The following is a 26508-nucleotide window of genomic DNA, read 5'->3' on the forward strand; positions in this document are numbered from 1 at the left end:
TATCTGACCATTGCAGTGTTTAGCTTCTCTTGTAAGTAAATTAAAACTGAGTAAACTCACTACATTTGCATATTTAGCTCAATCTAAGAATTTTCATGGCTTCTTTCTAATTCTTACATAGACACATTCCCTTGTGTATTTCTCAAGCTTTAAGATGAATGTGCCCATTTATCTTGTCACTTAGACAATTTCAACTGAAAGGTTTTTTAACTGATGTCAGTAAGAAAACGACTGCTATTTGTAAAAAGAATTTGAGCAAGGCAGTTTGGAAGCTAGGGATACGTTTCTCTTGCCCACTCTTCCCCTAAAAGAAAAATAGTAGCTTCCATTTTATGTAAAGGAAGTGTACAAAATGCTCAAAGATTCATAATGCAAATTTGAATAATGGGCCCTCAAGTGTGTGATGGTGAGTATTTACGCACATTTAGGGTTGAGATGACATCAGACTGCTACAGATAGCCTGAAGCATAAAACTTACCTCCTTAAAAATCCCAAAAGCAGAAGTGATAATTTTCTGGCATGGGCACCCATGCAAGGGTTCCTTAAGCAGAAGTTGCAAGGTAGGAAGGGAAATGCTTGGACAGGGTTTCCTCAGCTCCATCCAGCCAATTTACTCCTATCTCTCACACCATGGATTTTGTGCTCATAATGCTTGCACTCAGTGTAACCCAGTCCCATCTGTGGCTCCAAAGAGCATCTCACAATGGCGAAGCTAGCTGATTTGCCAGCTGCTGCATCCCCTGAAAAATGGTGGGAGACGTCCTCACTATCCTGAACCAATACTACTTCTGGGAGTTAGCATATACATGAGAGAATATCCAAAATGCCACTCTTGTCTCTTGCCAAGGCTGTCCACAATTCTGCACTTCCAGATTGTGTTCTTTTTAGAGAGCAAAGGGAATGTCAACACAATTGAAGGTGAAGTGACTCTGACTTATGAAATCAAAAGTGCCCAGCTTCATGTCAGGTTCACATGGGCAGAAACATGCATTGAATGCAGAGCTTAGAAGCAGAATACAACTGTGCTGTGGGTTCTTTTGATTGGTTATTTTTTTAGGTTAATTCACACATGGTTCTATAGTCCTAACCCTTAGATCACAATGTTGAAAGAATTGTTGAGGCCTCCAGCTGCCTGACCTTGAGCACATCACTTTACTTTTTAGAACTGCTGTTTCCTTCACTGTAAAATAAAGAGGAAAGGCCTGATTAGCTGATCTCTAATGACCCTCCACCACTGTCTTAGTAAGGGAATGTATTTTCCAGTGGTAGCAGAAATCCAACTACAGTGGCTGAACCAGGTGCAGAGGCTTATTCTTCTCACATACAAATAAGTATGGGAGATAGACAGTGAAGGCTGCATAGAGGCTCTCCAATGCCAGCAGGGAGCAATACTCTAATATTTCTGCTCAGTGAGTAACTTTTGATTTTATGCTTTTTACTTGCGATTTCAAGAAGGCTCTTCTGTCTCTGGCAATTGCATCCAGATTGGAAAAAAGGGCAAGACAGTTTCCAGAAAAGCATACTCCTTTGTTAAAAGCTTACCTAAAATACGCATCCAAAAACTTATATCTAATCAGCCATGATTGTGTCACAGAGCCATCTATACCTGTAATAGAGGTTGAAAATATGCATTTTTCATTGGGTACATTGCCACCCACATAAGCACTGCATTCTCTTAATAAACAAGAAGGGGAGAATAGATATTGGGTACTCAACCTGAACAGAATATACTTTAATCTAAAATTGTATATTTTTGTCATTTTATGTTTTTGTGGAATGCATCTTTTAAATCATTGAGAACATAGATCATTTTTAAAATTTTTTGTGAAGAATCTCCATAACTTAGAGACTAGTTAGTCTGAATTAGGAAGAATGGTTTTAGAAAGATGACTTCTTGACCCTTGTAAAGTTTGTTCCAGAATGCAACACACTGATATAGTTTGTATCCTTTCTGACCAGTTTTTTCTTACCCCTTCTCTCTTTCTTATACTTACTCACTCAACCTCTCTCTTTTCTTATCTCATCTTAGCAGAGTTATACTTTCCAGATAAAACTCTTCGTGGGAATTATTTTATAACTTGCAAAGCATGTATTTTAAATAATTTGTGTCTAATAACATTTACGTCATCTAATTGGTTCTGTGTCCAGTTCAAGACATGCTCCTCAACCTACAACTATGTTTCTAAGAATAGCCTACTTAAATTCCTAACAGGTATAATTTCACTGTCTAATAATCAATTTTTTCTCTATTCCATCGTTTCAGGTAGATTTCCTTTCTGAATTCCTTATTGCTGTGCAAGATTAAGTCATTAGATGCCACTCTGAATGCCCTTCCTATTTAGAACTACTTACACGAGTCCTTTGCCATGTGACTTTGTGGTACCATCTTCTAGAGTGGAAAGAGTTTATTTCCCTTCCCCAGTAGTACAGAGTTTAGCCATAGTTTATGTAGGTGAAAGTGGAAGTGTTCCAGTTCTGCATTAAGTCGTGAAAAAGCCTCTCACATTTCCTTTTGTTCTCTTGAACTCCAGTCACTCACCAAGAAAATATTCCTAGATAGCCATTCAACCAAAACAACAAATGGAGATGGTCTGAAACTAACCTAAAATTAAGCCTGAAACCAAACTGAGCTAACTTTCTCCCTAAAACAGAGCTGCCTCAGCTGACCCACAGAACTTCAAGTAATATAAAGCTTGTTTTAGGAAGCTACTGATATTTTGGATGGTTTGCTACACTGCATTATTGTGGCATACCTGATTAATTCAATTGGTCCAGGGGAAATTTGCCTACTTCAGATGGCTAAAATTAGTGGTAATAAACGCTGGTGGGTGCTAGGTGGCAAATGGCCTCTAAACCCTGTGGTAATCCCGAAGTGATTCTCAAGATCTCTGTTAATTCCAGGGTTTATTCGAGAAGTAACCACAATAAGGCAAGGGGGGAAAAGGGAGATCTTCACAACCTCAGTCAGCTGTAGAAATGGAACCATTGCCCAGATTGTATTCACCTAATTGGTTTCATTTAAGTAACTTTCCAGATCCTGTATCTGTCTTCCTATTAGACGGAACTCCTATGTCTATTCAGTAAGCAAAATTTAAGTATACAAATGTGGTAATTTTTTTTTTCAGAAACTGTGAGAAGGCCTTCAAAAAAGGTGACATAGAGATTGGAGGCATCGTAAAAATGAATAATTCATCACACTACTTAGCTTCCCGAAAAGGGCAGGTGAGGACTCAGAAGGAAATTGGAGTTGCTCTCTTCTCCATAATTGACAAGTGCACCTTGGAAAAAACATAAGCATTTCTTTTATCAGCTTGGGTCCTGGATATACTTCTGGGCACACAACAGAAACATGACTTCAGCCCTGGCTGCTTGCCATTTATGGCAGAAGCTCCCAGGGAAGAGATGCATCTTCTTTTCCAGTGTTGACCAGCAGGTCCCAAACAGTAAGAATCTGGAGAGAGCTGGGGAAGAGAAGTTTCCTCAGGAAGCCCAAATTGGCTCCCTGTGTTGGTAGCATGAAGGAATCCTGAGAGACGCCCTCCACTCCTTGTCACTACACTTTCCATCTCTGAAATAAAATGAACTAGACAGCAGCTACATCTGGCCACCCTCAGAGGGGTAGCTGCTGCAGCTGCTTCATTTCCCACTTGGCTTTGCAGTTATATGGTGCCTACTCTGCCGCCTAGTCAGCTGGCAGCCTTTCCTGAAAACTTTTAGAATTCTATTTTCTGTGCTCCAAACACTTGCTGTTATTTATAATCATCCAGTGACCAGTGGAAACTATAGCCAGGAAGTGTATGTGGTTCAGTAAACCCTCTGCAAGCATGAGCTCCCCTCAAATGAAATGTGTCTTGCCTGGGTAGCAGGATGACTTGCTGCAAAGTTAAGGTAGCTGGAGAGCCTATTGAGAAATTGCCTAATACTCTGTTTCTTAACATGATGGAAAAAAGCAAGCATGGAAGATTTTTTTTTTCCCCCACTAATGGGAAGTCAACTTCTTTTGCTCTTAAGGTCGGACTGTTCTTCCATAAGAGCTAGGGGAACAATAATCAGCATCGTGTTTCTAGACAAAAGAGAAGTTGCTAAGTAAATCTGAGTCACTCAGATGATAAATAAGCTTTTGTCCATTGGTGGTCTATGGGTCTATGGCCAGAGTTCACAAACTCAAAGCCTTTCAAAGAAGAGGCAGACATGGAAATGACCAATGCTGACCTGGTAAGGTAAAATTATAGCTGACCCCTGGATTTCTGGGAGATAGTAGGAAACGTTAGAGAGTGGCAAGATAGTGGGTTCATGCCCTGCCTAAGGGGAGGTGATACCACTCAATTCCAGCTGCCTGTTGCCATAGCATTTGAGAATGCATTTATTCTTCTTTTCTGGAACAAAAAGCAACAGCACCCATGAACATAGAAAAACAGAGCTTCCTTCCTCTTCAGTTTGGGGACTAAATAAGCCACCCAGGATACTTCTATGATAGAATCGCTGCCTAGAATATCTCTGCAAAATGATTAATGTTGGATGGTCCTAGGAGTTTGTGTTATTTGAGGACTGAACCAGAAGCTGATAATTACATCCAAAAAAATTATAATGGCTTGTACTAGAATAGTGGAGAATACTATTACTAGTGAATTTTCAACAATAAAAATTGCTGTTCTAAGACATATGAATGGTTTGAGTTTTGAGTTGCTTCTATTGAAGATAATTACATAAATAAGAAATCAGGGAATGGGTAGAAAAAAGAATATAAAATGAATGACAGAAAAATCAAAACATATTTTGCAATGATCTCCTAGGTAAAGTAAGGGAAGAGAAGAAAGGGCAAATCTCTATGTCCTATTTGTATTCTGGTGGTTGGTACATTTGTATAAAAGGTATTTGTGTAAAAGGATAGGTGCTTAGTGTGAAGAGGAGACAGGGCTTACTAGCTACAAGTCACACAATCAGGTAGCTCTTTAATATTTGGTTGAAGAATCAGATGGATAAAAAACGTTGTTTAACAAATTAAAAATAAATATATGAATTAAGTCTATTGAGGAAAGTGATCCAAAAATATATTCATGAGGTAAAGAATCACAAATGGAAATTACAAGCACATATGCATCATTCACAGTTTAAGATTTTTAGTGTTTTTAATTTGGGTTTTCTTTAGAGAACTATCTTAATTGACTTTTTTTTTGTACCAGCAGATGTGGCAAACCACAGAAACCAAACTATACTGGATTTATTGGAAGATAATTTGTTTGAAAGATATTGGGTAGCTTACAAAATTATCAGGAATGCTATAGAGCCAACTTTAGAAAAGGAGCAAAGAATAAACAAAAGCAAGATCTTACCTTAAAAGCCCTACCCCTGAACTTCTCTCACTGCTGGGACACTCCCTGCTGGGACATAGGGCTCATGGTTCCATAGCAGAGTCCACACATGATCTCTACGCATACCTTAATCTTTGTTTTACTTCCTCAATTGTTAAAGTGTTTGCAAGCAGCATCTAATTTGCCAAGTTTAGGATGATTTTCTATGTCATAGCTGCCCTCAACATTTGGATCCTATAAGGAAAGGTAGACTTCTAACAGGAATACTCCAATATAGGAAGGGTCTTTCAAAATGAGCTCATACACACCAATGTCAAATGCCTTTTACATTTATTAAATGGTATGTAGATTATATAGTTTCTACTAGCTCTCTCGAGATGAGTTTTCTCATAAAGATTTATTTTATCAGTTGTAAATTTTTGTATGATTTAGGACTTTCTAATACCTAAGTCAATGACAAGGGAAAGATTACCATATAATTGTATGAACCCAAGAGAAACTGTAAAGATGAAGTAAATCTGCCCAGTGACTGCTTTTCCTGTTCAGCTGAATTCAGGGTTAATGAGTCTGCATTACTAGCACCACTGGGGTAGAAGAAAGCAGGACAGGAAAGGAGAAGTTGAAAGAGAGAGAGAAGGAAAGAAACAGATACACAAAAGATCTTATCTCCATCTAAAGGAATAAACAAGATAAAATTACCTAAGAATATTAATAATATTTATGCCTTAAACTAAGCACATAAATCATCACGAGTTGTGTAGAATATGTATTAATCCGAGTCACTCCTGGCATTTCAGCAAGGAATAAATCTAGAGGGGATAAGTTTTGACCTGACTTGTACCCATTATTATTGACAATCACTTATTCATTCACTTTATCAGCAGATACACACGGACACCTACTTTATACAGAAGATCAGACAATTGAGAAAAACAAAGAACACTGATGAGTAAAATCAAGATAAGTAAAAAGAGGAATGATAGATCATTAGGGACAAAAATATATTATAAAATTATATTTTAAAGTAGTCTCATGCTTCAGAAAAATTCAAGAGGCAGTGGTGAATGAACAAACTAATCCTAAAATTCTTATGGAAATGCAAGTGACTATGAAAACAATCTGAAAAGAAAAAACATATTAGAAGGATCCCAATTTCAACACTTGCTACAAAGTGACAGTAAACAAGATAATACTGGCATGGGAAAGACATATAAACCAAAGGAATAAAATGGAAAATCCAGAAATAAACCCATACATCTATGGCCAATTGACTTTCAGCAGAGATAACAAAATAATTGAATGAATAGACTAGTCTTTTCAATAAATAGAGCTGAGAAAACCAGATATTTACATGCAAAATAAATAATTTGAATTTCTAGCTTATATCTTATACCAACCTTAACTCAAGAAAGATCAAAGACCTAAATTGAAGAGTTAAAACTTAGAAGAAAACAGACATAAGTCTCCATGAACTTGGATTAGACCTGTTGCTTAGATATGATACCAAAAGCACAATCAATCAATGACAAAATAGATAAATTGAACCACATCAAAATTAAAACCTTTTGTGCATAAAAAATACACTAAAAGAAAGTGAAAAGATAACCCACAAAATGGAAGAAAATATTTGCAAAGCATATATCAGTAAGTGTCTAGTATCCAGAATATATAAAGTCTTACAACTGAAAGAATCAAAAACAAATAATACACTAAACAACAAGCAAAGGATTTGAATAGACATTTCTCCAAAGATATACAAATGGCAACTAGGCACATAGATATTCATCAGCATTCATCATTTGGAAAGTGCAAATCAAAACCACAATCAAAATCACTACACACTCACAAAGATGTCTACAATGAAAAAAAAAAAAAAAGCAAAAGCAAGCAGAAAACAACAAGTTGGGGGGAGGATGTGCAGTAGTTGGATCCTTCATACACTTTTGGTAGGAATGTATGATGATAAAGCCACTGTTAAAATATTTTGGTAGTTCATTAGAAAGTTAAGCGAATTTACCATGTTACCCAGCTGATATGGTTTGGCAGTGTCCCCACCCAAATCTCATCTTGAAATTCCACACGTTGTGAGAGGGACCCGGTGGGAGGTATTTGAATCATGGGGGCAGATCTTTCCTGTGTTGTTCTCATGATAGTGAGTAAGTCTCATGAGATCTGATGGTTATTTTAAGGGAGAGTTTTTCTGCACAAGCTCTTTTTATCCACCTCCATCCATGTAAGACGTGACTTGCCCCTCCTTGCCTTCCACCATGATTGTGAGACTTCCCCAGCCACATGGAAATGTGAGTTCTCCATTAAACCTTTTTTTGTAAATTGCCCAGTCTTGGGAATGTCTTTATCAGCAGCATGGAAACGGACCAATATAGTTAATTGATACCAGAAGGGGGTTGTTGCTGAAAAGACACCTGAAAATGTGGAAGCGACTTTGGAACTGGGCAACAGGTAGAGGTTGGAACAGATTGGAGGGCTCAGAAGAAGACAGGAAAATGTGGGAAAGTGTGGAACTTCCTAGAGACTTGTTGAATGGCTTTGACAAAAATGCTGATAGTGATATGAACAATAAGGATCAGGCAGAGGTGGTCTCAGATGGAGATGAGGAACTTGTAGGGAACTGTAGCAAAGGTGACTCTTGTTGTGTTTTTGCAAAGAGACTGGTAGCATTTTGCCCCTGCCCTAGATATCTGTGGAACTTTGAACTTGAGGGAGATGATTTAGGGCATCTAGAGGAAGAAATTTCCAAGTACCAAAGCATTCAAGAGGTGACTTGGGTGTTGTTAAAGGCATTCAGTTTTATAAGGTAAGCAGAGCATAAAAATTAGGAAAGTTTGCAACCTGCCAATGCCATAGAAAAGAAAATCACATTTTCTGAGGAGAAATTCAAGCCAGCTGCAGAAATTTGCATGAGTAGTGAGGAATGCTAATCCCCAAGACAATGGGAAAATGTCTCTAGGGCACGTCAGAGATCTTCACAGCAGCATCTCCCATCACAGGCCTGGGGGCCTAGAAAGAAAACATGCTTTTTTGGGTCAGGTCGAGGGTCCCCGTGCTGTGTGCATCTCAGGGAGATGGTGCCCTGCATCTCAGCTGATCCAGTCATGGCTGAAAGGAGTCAACGTAAAGCTCAGGCCATGGCTTCAGAGGGTGCACGCCCCAAGCCTTGGCAGCTTTCATGTGGTATTGAGCCTTTAAGTGCATGGAAGTCAAGAATTGGTGTTTGGGGAGCTCTGCCTAGATTTCAGAAAATGTATGGAAATGCCTGGAAGGCCAGGCAGAAGTTTGCTACAGGGGCAGGGCCCTCATGGAGAACCTCTGCTAGGTCAGTGCAGAAGGGAAATGTGGGGTCAGAGACCCCACACAGGGTCCCTACTGTGGCACTGCCTAGTGGAGCTGTGAGAAGAGGGTCACCATCCTCCAGACCCCAGAATTGGTAGATCCACTGACAGCTTGCACTGCGTGCCTGGAAAAGTTACAGACATTCAATGCCAGCCCATGAAAGCAGTCAGGAGGGAGGTGATACCCTGCAAAGTCACAGGGGCGGAGCTGCCCAAGACCATGGGAACCAACTACCTCTTGCATCAGTGTGACTTGGATGTGAGACATAGATTCAAAGGAGATCATTTTGGAGCTTTAAGAATTGACTGCCCTGCTGGATTTTGGACTTGCATGGGGCCTGTATCCCCTTTGTTTTGGTCAATGTCTCCCATTTGGAATGGCTTTATGCAATATCTGTACCTACATTGTATATAGGAAGTAACTAACTGGCTTTTGATTTTACAGGCTCATAGGTGGAAGGGACTTGCCTTTCTCAGATGAGACTTTGGACTGTGGACATTTGGGTTAATGCTGAAATGAGTTAAGACTTTGGGGTACTATTGGGAAGGCATGATTAGTTTTGAAATGTGAGGACATGAGATTTGGGAGGGGTGAGGGGTGCAATGATATGATTTGGCTGTGTCCCTGCCCAAATCTCATCTTGAATTCCCACGTGTTGTGGGAGGGACCCAGTGGGAGGTATTTGAATCATGAGGTTGGGTCTTACCTGTGGTTTTCTTGTGATAGTAAGTCTCGTTAGATCTGATGGTTATTATAAGGGGGGGGATTCTTGCACAAGCTCTTTTGTCTGCTACCATCCATCAATGTAAGATGAGACTTGCTCTTCCTTGCCTTTTGTCATGATTGTGAGGCTTCCCCATGTGCAGCTGTGAGTTCTCCATTAAACCTCTTTCCTTTGCAAATTATCCAGTCTTGGGTATGTCTTTATCAGTAGTGTGATAATGGACTAATAAACCAGCAATTCACTTTTAAATATAAATGTATGAAATTGAAAGCACATTTTTACAAAATAATGTACACAAAGGTTCCTAGTAACATTATTCAAAAAGCCTCAACTTGGAAACAACCAATTTCTATCTGCTGATGAATGGGTAAACAAAATGTAGTATGTCTATACAATGGAATATTAGCCATATAAAAAGGAAAGGAATAAAGAATTGATGCATGCTACAACATGGATGAACTTTGAAAATATTGTTGTAAGTGGAGGAAAACAGACACAAAAAGCCACATACTATATGACTTCATTTATATGAAATGTCTACATTAGGTAAATCCACCAGAACGAAAAATAGTAGGGAAAGGGAGGTATTGGAACTGACTGCTAATAGGTGCAGACATAGTGGTGATGATTATACAACATAATCAATACACAAAAATACTCCACTAAACTGTATACTTTTAAATAGTGAATTTTATGTTATGTGAATTATATTTTAATTTTTAAAAAGAGGTCATTGTAGTCATAAAACAAGAATAGGCTGCTTTATAAACAGTATTTAGAAAGTAAGAAACTGTTCTTTGAAATTAAAAACATAATTAACAAAAGAAAATTTCAAATGAAGCAGATTGACAAATTAATGCATCAAGATCAGCTTAAAACCAATTTACTAACACAAAAGATAAAATTAAAACTGTAACATATATATCAAAAGAAAAGAACTGAAAAATATGAAAGATAGAAATGTTAAGAATAGTTTTAAAAAGGCATATTAACCAAATATATGGTGCTTCAAGCTGAAGATATATCCCATTACTGAGTATTTGCAACAGACTGAATTGTGTTTCCTAAAAATTATATTTTGAACATCTTAACCCCTAATAGGTTTGTATTTGGAAATGGGGCTTTTGAGAGCTAATTAGGTCATGAAGGTGGAGCTCTTACAATAGCATTAGTGCCTTTATAAGAAGAGACACAAGAGTGCTCTCTCAACTATGTGAGGATATAATATATTAAGAAGGTGGCTATCTGTAAACCAAGAAGAGAGCCCTTACCAGAAATGGGATCACTGGTACCCAGATGATGGTACTTTCCAGCCTCTAGAACTATGAGAAATAAACTTATTTTGTTTAAGCCACCCAGTCTTTGCTATTTTGTTATAGTAGCCCAAGCAAACCAGTATGGTCATGATATCAGATTAGTGCTCTATAATCAGCATTTTTTAAAATAAAATAAAATGGAATGGAATAGATCAGAATACAGAACATTTAGTAATATACATGTACATATTTGATAGCATATAATTCTGCAGATTATATTCAAATGTTTGAGAGTCAATTAGGATCTATTGGAATATCAATGAGGTAGAGATGATAACAATACAGCATGCAGCTCAGAAAAATCTGATAGTTTGAAGAACCAATCACATACTTAACAGAACAAAAGAAAACACCCATATCCAGGTGAAATTTTATGCTTTTAATGATAATTATAAATATTCAACAACTTAAGGAGCAGAGAATAATGCAACCTTCTTTAGGAGAAAAGAGTCAAAATCAAAACTTTATGCCTAAAAAGTATCAATCAAATGGGAGAGAAAAATTAGGGCACTTAGTGACAGGCAAGAAATTAGAAAGTCTACAACTCACATACTCTATGAATAAATGATATTACACAAGAAGATACTCCAAGAAAATGAAAAAAGAATATGTGATCCAAGAAAGAGGATGGTCTAGGATATACATTTAAATATCACTCAAAAGAAGGGAAGAAAGCTTAAAAGTATAGAAAAGGGAATCATTTAAAATGAGATGCTTAGAAAATTTCCCTATCATAGAGTTTAAATGACTGACGCTGAGTAACAATTCCTTCTCTGAGTTGCACACAGTTCTTGGTCCCACAGTGAATAATATGTATGTAATTAGAATACTGTGAATTGAGTGCGTGAGTTTCAGTATGTGATATCAACTAATAAAGAATGAAAGACATAGTATATAAAGCTGATAAATATTAAGATAAATCTTAAAATATAGCATAGACAAAAGATGACACAGATAAAAGAATAATTATGGAAAAGTGATAAATGCTTTAATTCTCTCATTTTATATCAGGAAATAAACAGAAACTGTCTAACGCCAATAGACCTAAAAATGTATGAGGTTGAAGTCATAAATACAACAAATACACTGAAAATAATTGTATGACCACAAAAAGTGGAGAAAGCATGAATATTTTATCAATGAGCTATCTACCAAAGGAACGATTTACCAAAGGAGATATTTACCAATAGCTCATTTCATAGCCCATTTAAGGGATAATAAGGCTGTGTTTGTAATTGTAGGACAGTTCTCTGAAGGAGTATGTAGTTGATGAATTATAATGATGGCCTCAACTAATGTGACCTGCCTGTATCCAAGCCATGTGTCCTGTAAGTTAGTAGTCCGTTTAGATAAGTAATTTGTTTTTGGTCACTTGTTTCATAGCAGAGTGAATGCAAGAAGAGGCTTGAAAATGCATGTCATATTTCCCTTCCCGTTCTTGTTTCCTTTAATTGCCTTAAGAACACACCCTGACAAGCTTGCTTCTGCTGGATAAAATATGTACTATCAATTCCAACTTACTACCTGAGGGTTCTTTCTTGTCTTCTTCTTTTCTACGTGTATAAATCCCTTCTCTGTCAGTAAGTGCTTAATCCTCCTGTCAGTAACCAATCTCTGGACCATGCTGCACACCTCAGCAGCCCTTGGTCCTGCAGCCTCCCTGCATCAACATCTCCTCAGATCCCAGCAGGGCTGCTTCTTGGCCATTAGCCCAGCCACTAGTTCCTTGGGTGTGACTAATACCCCTTCATCCCCCATATCCCACATGCCATCTCCTTACCTCCTCAGGTCACACTGCTGCCTCCTAGAGCAGGGAAGGAAACAAAAAAGAAGAGAAAGAGAAACTTCCACTAACATTTCTATTTAAAATACATTATCTGTTAAAATTGTAATTTAAAAAAGATGCTCATTTCACTATTCACTTACTGGAGGTAACAAGAGAGAGGAAGGATTTCTTAATCTTCTAACAACACTCTACTTTGAATGTCATCATTTTTGGAGATATTCATCTACTGGGATCATATTTAATACCATCTCCCTGATATGCATAAAACTGAATTCAGGTACTAATATGAATTATTCTGCAGTAGTATCATAAACCATAACTATTTGCTGAATATCTACTATATTTCAGGATACAAAGAATCTTTAAGCCAAGAAAATACCATTACACAACCAACAGATGATCAACTTTAAAAAGTTCAACAATGTTAAGTACTGACAAGACTATGAAGAAAAAGCAACTCTCATATCCTGCTGACATAAAATAAATCAGTATGTTTTGAATAATGTTTTGAAAATGCCTAGTACATTTGAAGATGAACTGGTTATTTGACTGTAAACCTTTACTTTGAGGATTAATTCTTAGAGAAAATTTGCAGATTTTCACAGAGAGGCATGAAAAACTAGTTCATTAGAGCCTCAATATAGATAGGAAAAACTGGGAATGGCATAAATGTTCATCATCAAGATAACAAATAAATGCAGTATATATATCAAATTTCATATGATATATTCATGAAAATTAATAAACTGGAACCACTGATATCAACCTAGATAAAAATTTAAAATATAATATGGAGAAGAAGAAAAGAATAATGCAGTATGATATAATCACCATGATAAATTCTTGGCATGAAATTTATAAATATGCTAAATAAAGCTCCATATTGTTTAAGATATATAAATCTATAATAAGACATATATAAACAGGCATGGAGATAAACAGACCAAATTCAACAAAATGATTATCTCTGAATAGAATGGAGACTTCAACCATATCTGAATTATTTTATATTTTAAAAATGTAAAGTGAACATAGTTAAAAATTGATAAAGTTATATAATAAACACAAAATATTTATGACATTTTCCCATAAAACTTTCCATATGATAACACAACCACAGGTACATATATATCTCAAGGAGACTCAAACTTGTTGGAATGGTAGAATGTCTGGCAAAGGATGCCTATAAATAAATGAGATTCTTTTTGCAGTCCACATAGTATTGCACAAAGCAAATAAGTCTCTACTCTTATAAGGTTAACAGTATATAGTAGTGGCAAATATTAATCAAATAAACACAAATAAATACATACATACATAATGAACACTTGTAATAAGTGCCAAGAAGTACTGATGTCATTTATCAGAGGTGAGAAACTGAGGAAGTGGTGTAGTCAACAGTGTCTTCTCTGAAAATAAAATATGTAAGCTGAGGGTTAAAAGATGAAAGGAAATTAACCAAAAGAAAAGAAAGATGAATATTCTTCCAGTTACAGGTGATATCATGTGTAAAATCCCTGATGCTGTGAACAGATTGTCAATTTCAACGAACTGAAAGGACATTGTATTGCTGAGCAGAGTGAGTAAAAAGTGGAAGTTGTAAGAGGCAGGGCAGATACCAGATCATGTAGGGCCTTTCAGGCCATGATAAGAAATTTGGATTTTATCTTGTGAACAATGGAAAGCCATCGGAGGAGCTTAGGAAGGAATGTGCTGTGATTCTATTTATATATTTAGAAGGTCACTTTGCTGCTAGGTGGAGAATTGATCTAACAGGGTGAAGACCTTCAAAACAATAGTTTCAAACCAGCATATTCCTGCAAATATTGGGTATAATTGCTCACAAATTATTGTAGACTAACGACATCTCTGGAAAGACAGTACACTGGTAAGGATTGAATTCAGGTTTCAGCTGCATCACGTATTAGCTCAATAATCTTGAACAATTATAATCACAGACACTGAATTATTTAAAATGACAACCTTACTTTCATTGCTAAAAAAGTAAAAACAAAAAGCCAAGAACACAAAAAATTATATAATTTAACTCCTCTCCACTTCCACATTTTGAATTTTTGATATTACAATTTACAGCTTTTTGATTGCATATTCCCTAACCAATTATAGTTATTATTTTAATAGTTTTATCTTTTAATCTTCATACTAAAGATATAAGAGGTTTATATTCTATGATTATATTATTAAGGTATTATGAATTTGATTATATACTTAATTTTGCCAGTGAGTTTTATACCTTCAGATGTTTTTATGTTATTCATTATTGTCCTTTTCCTCTGTTTGAAAAATTTTTTTTAGCATTTCTTGTAAGACAGGTCTGGTAGTGATAAACTTCCTCAACTTTTGTTTGTCTGGGGAACTACTTGTCTCTCCTTCATTTTGAAGACTATGTTTGCTGGGTACAGTATTCTTGATTGGCTGTTTGGTTTTTTCCCTCAGTACTTTCAATATATCATCCCACTCCTTCCTGGCCTTCTTAACTGAGAAGTCTGCAGCCAGATGTATTGGAAACTCATATGTTACTTGCTTTCTTTCAGTTGCTGCTTTTATAAACCTTTCCATATTTTTGACCTTTGAGAGTTTTTGTTATAATATGTCTTGTGATAGTTTTACACGAATTGAATCTGATTGTTGATGCTCCCTATTGCATTTTTTATTTTATTCATTCTATTTTTTAGCTCTAAGATTTTTGTTTAATTATTTTTTATTATTTCAATCTTTCTGTTAAATTTATCTGACAATTTCTGAAGTGTTTCTCCGCATTTTCTTGAAGGTCACTGAGCTTTCTTGAAACAATTGCTTTGAATCTTTAATCAGGAAAATCATACATCTCTGTCTCTTTAGAGTCGAGTCACTGGCAATTTAATTTGACTGTTTGGTGATGTCATGTTTCCCTAATTGTTCTTGAGTTTTGTGGTTGTGTATCAGTGTCTGAACACTGAATATGTAAGTATTTATTTCAGTCTTCACAGTCTCACTTTGTGACAATCCTCATATGGTATACCTGTGCAAAAATTTCATTGACCAGACTGTCTCTTTTGATCTCTAAGCACATTACCACTATATCTATCGTAGCAATACAGGGTAGCCTGAGCCCAGTTCTGTAGGGGCTGGCACCAAGGCTTATGAATTGGCTGTTGTGCACTCAACCCCTATTCTTTGTTTCTAACTGACCTCTGATGGGCTAGTCCTATTGACCCTTGCAATGCCTCCCATGGGAAAGGACTGGAGAGATCCTCCTGCATAAAAGTTCAGAATGGTGGGAAAGCTGAATGCCCACCTCTACTTCACTTTTTTCACTGTAGAAACTGTACATATAGGGGACTTTTCTGCTTGTGGTGCTGTATGGGTTTGGGGGTGTGGCCATTGTGGTCACAGAGCACATTTCATTTCTCTTATCATCTGATTACATTTTTTCTCAGCTCTGTGGTTCAAGGGAATGTCACACTTTTGCTCCCAACTTCTGGAATATTCAGGTGGTAATCTTGTCGCTGGATAATTGCCAGTTGGTATTCTGTGGGAGTGCAGTGGAGAGAAGCTGGAGAACTTCTTCTCTGTCATTTTGCTGACATCACTCCTCACCGATGATGTGTTGTTGCCATGGTGATTCTGCTCAGTACAATGGGAACCACAGGATTAGACATTGTTTTACATGCTTGGCTTCACATCAAGTGTCTCGTTGTATAAATACATTTCTTGTTTAAAATTTTAAAAATAAAAGTTAATAACACTGAATCAAGTTTCTCTAACTGTAAAATGTGTCGACTGGACTACAGATGACAAAGGTGGGTTTTGGTCATTGGACAATTCTAAATCTCCATGGGAGCCTGAGAACTGCTCGTGCCTCCTGAGAACCCTTGTATTAAATTATTTTTATATACTAGATACTATGCTAAAAAGTTTCATATTTATTATCTTATTGAATTATCAGAACAACCATATGGAGTTAGGTATTATTATATTTTGTACATTACAGTACGCATTAAGAAAATTGAGACTTACAAGGTTTGTTAAATTATCCTTGCCACATAATTAAGTAAGCAATGAAGTCAGGCTTTGAACTCATGTAATCTTGAAACCTCATGATCTGCTGTGCTACCTTATTTCACGTATGAACTAGATATAAAGAGAACAGTTCATTGAATTGACAAGATTAAATAAAATAACTTATGCAATGTTGCAAGTCTAATACGTATTAGTATGAGATTGCTATTTTTACATTTATCTTAAAAGAATAATGAAGCCTTATAACCTTACATTTTAAGGCAATGTTTTAAAAATTTCAGGGTACTTCAGATGCTCATGAATTACATAACTTGCTAAGTTTAGAAAAGTTGAGAACAATTAATGTGATGCACCAATGAATCATTCCCACTTGCCTAAAGTTTTAACTTTTCATTGACATCATTGCTCAGAAATCACTCATCAACAATCATATCTGGAAAACACAAAATACAAGTGAGGAAATGTTGACTGTTTTGGCAATTTTTAACTGGAGAGCCAAAACAGTAGAGCTGGAAGGAACTGGATCAACTGGGTAGCTGACAAAACGGAGACCTAGAAAGGTAACCATAAGGTGAATGAATAGATATTTTCTTACTTTAATTCTCTGATTGTTTTATAGTATATCCCAAATTGATTTTCTTATGAAACAGAAGTAGTAGGGTCAACCACCAAAATGCTGGCAGAACAAATTGGGGTAACAATCTCCAAAATCCTTCTACTTGATCTTTCTATAGCAAGGATAGCAACAAAGTTGCATCCCTTCTAAAAATATGCTACCTACTCTCATATACACATAACACTTTATGAATTATGGAGTACCTCAGAAAACATGTTGCAGCTTAATAATGATGAAGCAATAATTATCATTATTTCATGAGCACTAAAATCATAATAAATTATGACTATATTTTGTTGCACTATATTCTTTCCATACAACAGAAATTAAAAGTATTATATCAATCAGTCTGATACTGAGTATAATTGCAACTCTATTTCCTAGACCATTCATTCCTAAGTGCAAATCTTAAGGTTTCAAGACAGTCAGGAAATGTAAGTAAACTTATTTTGCATTCTGCATTCTCACAATTGCTTTAGTTCTCCATTTTACTTCGTATGTGAAAAGACAAGAAGTATATGAGAAGAACAATTGTCTCTAATTAGCAAAACACTTGGAACTGTAGATTGAAAAAGAATGTATGGAGGTAAGTTCAGGCTTAGATGGGAAGGTAATACATATCCCAACCCCACCTATGCCTCTTGCCAGATAGGTGTGAGAAATCAAAAACAAGTGATAGAGAGAGAAAGAAATAGACAGACAGATGGAGCTTGCTCCTTTGTTTACCTCGATAACAACAAAAAGCAACAGAAAGATACAGTGGAATGGAGAGATGGGGAGGAAACATAGGCTTTTGCATCAAACACAATTTCCATCACATCTCATTTTTTTCTATCTGGTGACCTTAGCTAAGTCATTTAACTTCTTGAGCCTCAGTTATTACCATGTTTAAAAAATAATATGAAAATAGGTATCTCATGTGGTTTTTCTGAGGATGAAATGAGACAGTGTGTATATAGGGTATATAGCAGTGCCTGGAACATAGTAGAAACTCAATAAACGGTACTTATTATGTTTATAATATTACCATTACCATTATCAATATATGTGTTGAAGTCTCTGAAGCCACAAAACACTACTTTTTGGCCTCTTGGTACTTCCAAACTGCCCAGTTCATAGAGTATAACGCACTAAAAAATGTTCAATGCTTAATAAATTATTGAACAATTCAACATCTTTTCAGTAGTTTGAGTAGTTCAGCATGCAGTGAGAAAGCAGATATGGCAGTGCCTCCATGATGGTTATATAAAATAATGTAGCCTTCCCCAGGGCTTCCAAAGAGAAGGTAGGCATCCTAGACACGCTTACTAGGAACACCTTTGACATCTGTCATACAAAAAATTAGGAAAGATTTTGTCTACCAACACCCCAGCCTGGGATATGGGATGTTTCTCTTTTTATTTGTCTGTGGTAACTTCTTCCATAACATGGATTAGTATTATTTCCATAACATGACTATTATGTCATGTGCACTATGATAATTTTTATATAGTGCAAACTTTGTACTTAGAGCGTAAACTCTGTAATCACAATTGGGTAAGCTCTTTGAGGAAAAAATTGCTTCCTATTTGCCTCTGTATTTCTATAATGTGAGTAAAGCCAACTCATAATAAATACTCACATGGATGGGTGCATTTCTCTAAGATATTACTTAAATTTGCCATGTATCATACTAAATACTTTATACAGATTATCTCATTTAATCCTCATGAGATCCCTATGAGGTAAGTACTGTCACCATTCTCGTTTTACAGATGAGAAAACTGAAGTAACTTGTTCAAGGATTTACAGCTACTAAATTTTGCAGCCAAGGTCAGGGTATCAGATTCCAAAGCCCAGACTGCTGACCATGACTGTAACCATGCCTCTTCCCTTTGGGGCTTATGTATTGTCCCTTTGAAGATGGTCTTCCCTGCCCTGAAGTTAGTGCCTCTTCTGTTACTCCAATAATTATATCCTGTGCATTTCTTTCAGAGCATTTATCCTAATTTGTAATAACATATTCATTCACATACCTATTTTGCTTGTTTCCTCAACAAACTGCAATCCCCTATATGGTAGGGTTAACCTGTTTTATTTGCTAACCTGTACCCAGCACCTCATAAGCTGTTTGGTGCACAGTAAGTGTTTGAGAAACATGTGAAAATGAGATGAAGAATCAATGCAGAAACAATTACATGAAGGTCAAAGAAACTATTTGTTTCTTTAAGAACAAGAACTGTGACTATTCATCCTAGTTTCCCTGGCATCCGGCATAATGCCTGATACAGTAGGAACTTAATAAATGTTTGTTGAGTGAATGAATGTCTGTAGATAAGTAGGTTATATGGAAATAGATTCTTATTCCTATATGTAAGCCATTAGATGCTTTTTCTCATTAATCCCACAATTAACAAGCAAAGCATGAATTTTGACCACAGAGTTCCCTTCTACTAGGGAACAAAGATGTTAAACAAAATTGGAAATGATTTTGAGCATTTGAGTTTCTCCCATACTTCCTGCCCCTACCTTCTAATTTTGTTTTTTTAATCCACTTTCTTCCTTTCTAGTTAAGTTCATTTCTAAACTCTGCTAAAGCCATAATGCCTCTCTCTTTCTCCCTGATTTCCTTCATGGAGACCCGTGGCCTCAAAGTAAGGTCTTACTCCCTTCCAAGACCTACAGAGTTAGGCAAATGGGAGCAACAATGTATTTTCACAAGCCCTCTACTAGAACCTAGGTTCTCAAACTTAGTGTCTATCTGAGAGGTTGTAATACAGATTCCTGAGCTCCACCCACAGAGTTTCCAGTTTAGTTGGCCTAGGGAGGGTGGGGGCTGAGAATCTGCATTTCGAACAAGCTCCCATGTTAATATTGATGTTAATATTGATGCTGCTGACCTGGGATTATATGTTGAGAACCAACAATATAGAGTGTAGATATAAGTCTAGAGTTCTCAAACCTAACCATATATTTGAATCACCTGAGAATTCAATGTCCATGCTGCATTCCAGAACAACTAAATCAGAATGTCTGGGTATAGGTCTATTTTGTTTAAGTTTCTCAGGTGTTCTAATGTATAGCCCAAGTTCGAGAATCACTGTAGGTAGGTCAGCGCTTCTCCAGCTTAATGTTCATGCTATTGACTAAGGGCTGTGGTGGGCCCCTTGCTCATAAAATGTGGTCAGCAGAGCAGCAGCTTGGATATCTCCTGGGACTTATTAGAAATGTAGTGCTCTGGCCCCACATCATATTCTTACTTTTGAATTTATATTTTAACAATACCTATTAGAATTTAAGAAGAATTAGAGACCATGAAAGATATAAAATCTATTAGAAAAGAATAAACAGAATCCCAGATTCACCACTTAGGATCAGATAGAAAGCAGTCCTTCGGAGTCTCTGAACTGTGATTTGGTAGTCCTCTTCTAGTCATTCTGGGGCCTTTTAATCAAGTGTCTGTGCCTGCATACGCATCCATATGTGACATGCGAGAGTAGACACAAATCATGTGCAAGTGCGTGCTTTCTCCAAGTCCTCTATTCTTGTTTACTGCTGTCCACATTTTACCCTGGACTGCACATCGTATTATTCTCCTTTCTGTTCACTCAAGGTCTTCAAACTTTCTGAACAACGGAAAATTTGCAATCCCTTTGTGGCTATATCACAGAGTACTATAATTTCCATAATTTTAGAGGAACAGGCATCCCAGGGAATGAGGTAGTGGGTGGATGCATCCATAGGGGAGGCAGATGTGCTAAGATGGGATGGGCATTCCTTCCTAATTCTACCAATAAGTGAAGCACAAGAACCACCAGTCTCTTTATGCTTTTAGAACAGATGGAGAAAATGTTTAAACTGCCTCTGATGAGTCAGAAATCCAAGTTCTATTCTGAGTTCTGTGGCTTTGGAAAGCTTATTTATCTCAGCTCCAACTAGTCAAGTTGTGGAATAACTTTGCCTTTAAAAAAAGAGAAGTCATAGAAAGCAGCAGTGCCAACAGTCAAGTTCATATTTCCCCTCTTACTCTGAGGGATAAAAATGGCTGTGCTGGCATCAGCCTTCGGCTTTAGAGAAGAAGGGATGAAGAATAGAAACTCTAAGTATTCCTCTCTGGATCAAAAAGATATGAAAAGGAAAAAGAGAGAGAACAGAGTCTGTGCAGTACACAAAAGCAACCATAGCTATGTCATTGAAAAGACAAGAGAAGAAGAAAATAACTGAAGATTAATGGGGAAAGTTATCCCTAGGTGGCTGAAGCACCAATGAAAGAATGATAATAATAATAACTAACGTCTATGTAAAATTTTACTCTTTGTTTCATTTTGTCTTGCAATTTTATGAAGAACCTACTATGTAATTATTTCCATTTTATAGGTAGAAAAACCAAAGGCATCAAAAGTCAGTGTCCTCAACAAAGTAACACAGACCATAAGTGTCAGAACTAGAGGATAACCATATTTTGTAGGTTTAAATTCTCAAAAGTTTCTTGAAAAAATTATTCTATGGTAAAAAGATGGTAAATGCACCCAACTGGCATTAGGCCTTTGATGATGTTCACTTATAATCTGTCACTAGGGCGGCATTCATGATTTCCCCTAATCTAAGATAAATCTATGAAGACTCACAGTGGGAGACAAAGGAGACAGGTCAGGTTACCAAATCATCTTCCAACTCAGTGTTTTCCAAACATCACTTAAAAATAGAAATCACATGTATATCTGTTAAATGTTTTGTTTCACTGGGAATCTCTCCTGAAGGTTCTGATTTAAAGCATCTTGGATGGGCCTGGGAACCATATTTTCAAGTATTGTCTTAGCTCAGGCTGCTATAATAAATTATCATAGACTGGGTGGTTCAAACAACAAGTATTTATTTTTTTTGCAGTTCTAAAGGCTAGAAGATCCAAGATCAAAGTGCTGGCAGATCTACTGGTCAGGTGAGGGCCCCCTTCCTGGTTTGCAGATATACATCTTCTTACTCTGTCTTCACAGGACAAAGAGCAAAGAAAAAGGAAGCAAGCTTTCTCATGTCTCTTCTTATAAGAGCACTAATCCCATCATGAAGTTTCCATCCTCATGAACTAATTACTTTCCAAAGGCCCCACCTTCTGATACCATCCCACTGGGGGTTAGAGTTTCAGCATATGAATTTTGGAAAGAAACAAACATGGAGTCCATAACACGTATGTACACCCATGTTTTTCTTTTTATTAGAGAAGATTAGAAAGAATTGATCTTCTTAATGCATAAATCTACAATTGTGATTAGAACAATAATTAACTGAAAGCATGTGTCATTTTAATATTTGTAATGCCTGCTTCTTTAATCCAGGCATCTCTTCCACAGCTTTTTATCAATCCTATTTGTTATTTTTGTTTTAGTAAAATGACCTGGTAATTAACGGGATGTTTTGATGTAATATGATCTGTGAGTAAGGATCCTTGCTTGCTGGCTGTATGTCTGAGCATTCTGCCCTGTGTTCACATATCACTTGCGTAAAAATATGTGAGCCTAAAGCTCTGATATTTTAGTTTAAATAATCTGGCAACCCTCTCTAGCGTTTAATGACCCTTGCTCTTAAGGAAAAGAGTTTCACACACATTCTAAATCTTTAATATGGCAATCTAGCTCATTTTGAGAGTATTGCTAGCTTTCCGTTATTGATGTTTACTGCCTCAGTCCTTTTTTAAATAGATGGAGTATAAATTCCATCTAGTTAGTTGATAAATAATCAAAAAGCTAGGTTGGAAAGACTGTATGGAAAACCAGATGGGCAAGGTAGGGGAATCCCTGCTGTTGATCACTGTGTTCGCTGATGAGGATTTATGGAGCTTGGATGGAATTGATTCCATGTATAGGCATTGAGTGAGAACATATGCAAGTTAAATTACAGCATATGTGGATCATACGAGTTGTCAGATGAGGAAGTGGTGATAACATAACAATTTAGACATAATATAAAGAAGCTAGAGGCTAAATAAATCATGGTAACATAATTTAGTTAGGTTAGCCTTAGCAAGAAAAAAAAAATACCAGGAATAAAGTACAAAGCAATAATGATAACAAAAATACTAACAGCCAATATTATTCAGCATTTAAGTATGCGCCACAAATTATTCTAAGCACTTCATATAAAATACCTCAATTAATCTTGAAATAGGTACTATTGCTATCCCTGTTTTACAAATAAAGTATTCAGCAGTAAAACCATCAGATCCTGGGCTCTTCTATCTTATGGATAAAGAAACTGAGGCAGAGAGAGTTTAATAAATTTGACAAAGGTTAAACAGCTTGTAAGTACTTGAGGTAATTGTGTTGATAGGCACATAATATGTGATTTGAAATTCTACCTCAAGGTAGGTAACTGAGCTGTTTATGCCACATCTCAGATCCCCCAGCCTGGATACCTACCATTGCCTTAAAGGGTCTTCTCTTATTGAAATCTGCAATTACCACCATGATTACTAACTCCTGGCTCCCCATGAGGCCTCTTCTGATATCTTCAGCCTACCACCCCAAAAGGGAATTCAGCCCATTGAAGAATAGAATAGGTTGATGGGAATTGTAAGTCATACAAACAAATCCAAAATGAGGTAGTATGATGGAAAATTTCTACCAAATTAATAAAACATACACAACCAGTCTTTATAATTCAGAACCAAACAAGTCATGTCCTTCATAAATTAGAGTGATTAAATCTAATCAAAGGCAATGACTATATGATCCCAGGCATAACTCGTCTACAGTTTTTGAATGTGTGAAGTCTTGCTGAGGAAGGGTCTAGAGCCCTTTAGGGATTGCTGTCCACATCCTAGATGCTGCTTGAAAATTAAAACAGACCTATTCAAAGTCAGCACATCCATGGAGAACATTCAGATCTTGTCTAACACAGGTACTAAGCAGCTACAATTTGAACAGCCTTTTTTGCTTTTCTGTTCACTTCCTCCATCTAGTTTGTAAAGAACTCTAAGAATTTTGGTTATATGAAGTACCTTCTTTACTTCTACAAAATCTCCCTTACAACCAAAAAGAAATCCCCCATGGAAATACTTGTAAGGGGGTTTGAGCTATGATAAGATATGCACATTTATGTGGAGAAGTAAAAATTGATTGACTCTTTTATGAAGAGAACAGGGTTATTTATCGATTAGATGTTTTATAGCATCTTTCCTCTGAAAGGTTCAACTTATGCACAGTTGGGGAAAAGTTTGTCCAAGGGATATAATTTATGAGAGGGGAGGGAAGTAGGTGAGGGAAATAGTAAAAAATCATTAGGAAATATATAACTCCCTGAAAGACCAGGTGTGGGAAAATGTGCATGTCAGGGAATGTGTTATCAATGCACTTGGAGAAAAATCTGAACCCTAGTTTATCGTGAAATGAATAAAGATCAAGATGCATGTACACATATGCACACACATGCACACATACATAAATGGGATTTTAGGGATCATCAACTGAAAATATTTTTAATTAAAGTAATAAACACATATGGAGTCTGTGACCACCAAGCAATGCTGCCAATGAGCAGGGCCCAGACTCCCAGAGCTCAGTAACTCCAGATTCCCATTTTCCCTTCCTCCCAGCACAGGCATATCTATAGATGACAGGGTCCCCAGCAGGGGTTTGATCCATCCCTATCTGCTTCTCCCAGACACAGTGTTCTATCCCCAAATTTTCTCCCATTCTGATCCTTCAGCTTTGAGAATAAAAGTTTAGGCAGGTTTTCTAATCTATGTCTAATGTCCTCTCTGCCACAGGGAGGAACTGGCAGAACATCAGTTATCTGATTGAATGGGGAGGGGGGGGGCGGATAGGGAAACTATAGAGAGCAAGAAATAAAAATTAATAGGCCAAAATATTATTCATTTACACATGTGCACCAGCACAGTGTAAGGGACAGTGAAAGAGAAAATTGATGGATATATGTAACAAGCAAAGAGATAAAGAGCTGATGAAGAAACAACTAGCTTTAGTTGAGGGGTTTGTTTTATTTTATTTTCAACAGTGTGCTGGAAGACAAATACCTTAAAATAGCCGAAAACTCTCAAGGGTTTATTAATCCTTATATACGAAGAGAGAATAAATCATCTGTGGCAAACATGCCACTAAATGGCTAGCAATATATTTAAAGCACTGTAATGTCTTTCCTCAATTAATTACTTGACTACAACAATGCCAATTCACCATTTTTTGGCTTCGCTATCAATGTTAGGGAGAATACAGACTTAATTTGTCCTTTTAATAATTGTAGCCTCCATGTTTCTCATAGATAAAACAGACAAAACAAAACCCAATTATCAAGGTTACCAATATGCTTAAATGAGAAAACACACATGAATTTATATTGTAAACTTTAACCACTACAAAATATGGTAGTTACTGCTATGCGATCCTTTACAACATCTCCTTAACATGCACCTATTAGCTACCAGATCAAATTTTCACCTCCATCCTCTGCCACTGTAGACTTTTCTTACCCACCTGAAATTCATGTCTGTCCTGTCTACTGTCATCAAGTGAGTGGTTTTTCCTTGATGCACCTATCATTGCCATCAGTTCCCTATGCCCATATGATAGCTCCAGCTCTTTGTTGCTGATTGGCTGCTGTTACAGGTGATGGAGGCTGATGCAGATGGATTCCAGCAGTCCTCATGAGTATTTTATGTGCTTCTGCTGATTTACAGCCAGTTCAGCATTCCTTTAAATGGCCATAAATTGGATTGATGTCGTAAATCATATCTACAGAAAGTGCCTGAGTACCAGCTCAGGCAGCTATGCTAATGTCTACGAAAATAACAAAGAAACATCCTCATTCAGACCTGACTCTACCGTATTAAAAGGCCAAATTGTAAGGAGCTGTCAGTTACTGAGAGGGGAAAAGGTAAAAGGGGGAGAAAGGTCTTTGTAGGGATTATTAATAACACAGCCAGGAAGAAAGTATAGATGTGTGTCAGTGAGAATAAACAGGGGGGAGAAAAGGGGCTATGGGAAGAGTGATAAAAGAGTGTGCTGTGTATGGAAAAGATAAATGCAAATGAAATATACTGTATGGCAATGGATTATATCAGTGGTTGATATATGGGATCGAGTATCAAATTGTTGAGCTGGCAGCCATTAATGTGATATAGTGGACTTGATATGCTGGGCGACAGCAGTCCTGGTGCAGGGAAAATAAAGAACACACTGCAGTCTTTCAAAACAATGGTTCAAAGAAAAGACAGAAAATTATAGCATTACAAGTTTATGAAACTAAAATTGTGTGAGATAATTATGGCTTCTGATAGGGTTCATTATTCTTTATCTATCAGCTCTCCAATCTCATAAGGAAGAAAAGGGATCTTAAGGGGAGACTATCTGTTTGTTCTACAGGGAGGATCAGGGTGGGAGCTTTTTCAT

The sequence above is a fragment of the Piliocolobus tephrosceles genome, chromosome 2 (assembly GCF_002776525.5).
Source record: "Piliocolobus tephrosceles isolate RC106 chromosome 2, ASM277652v3, whole genome shotgun sequence".
NCBI lineage: Eukaryota > Metazoa > Chordata > Mammalia > Primates > Cercopithecidae > Piliocolobus > Piliocolobus tephrosceles.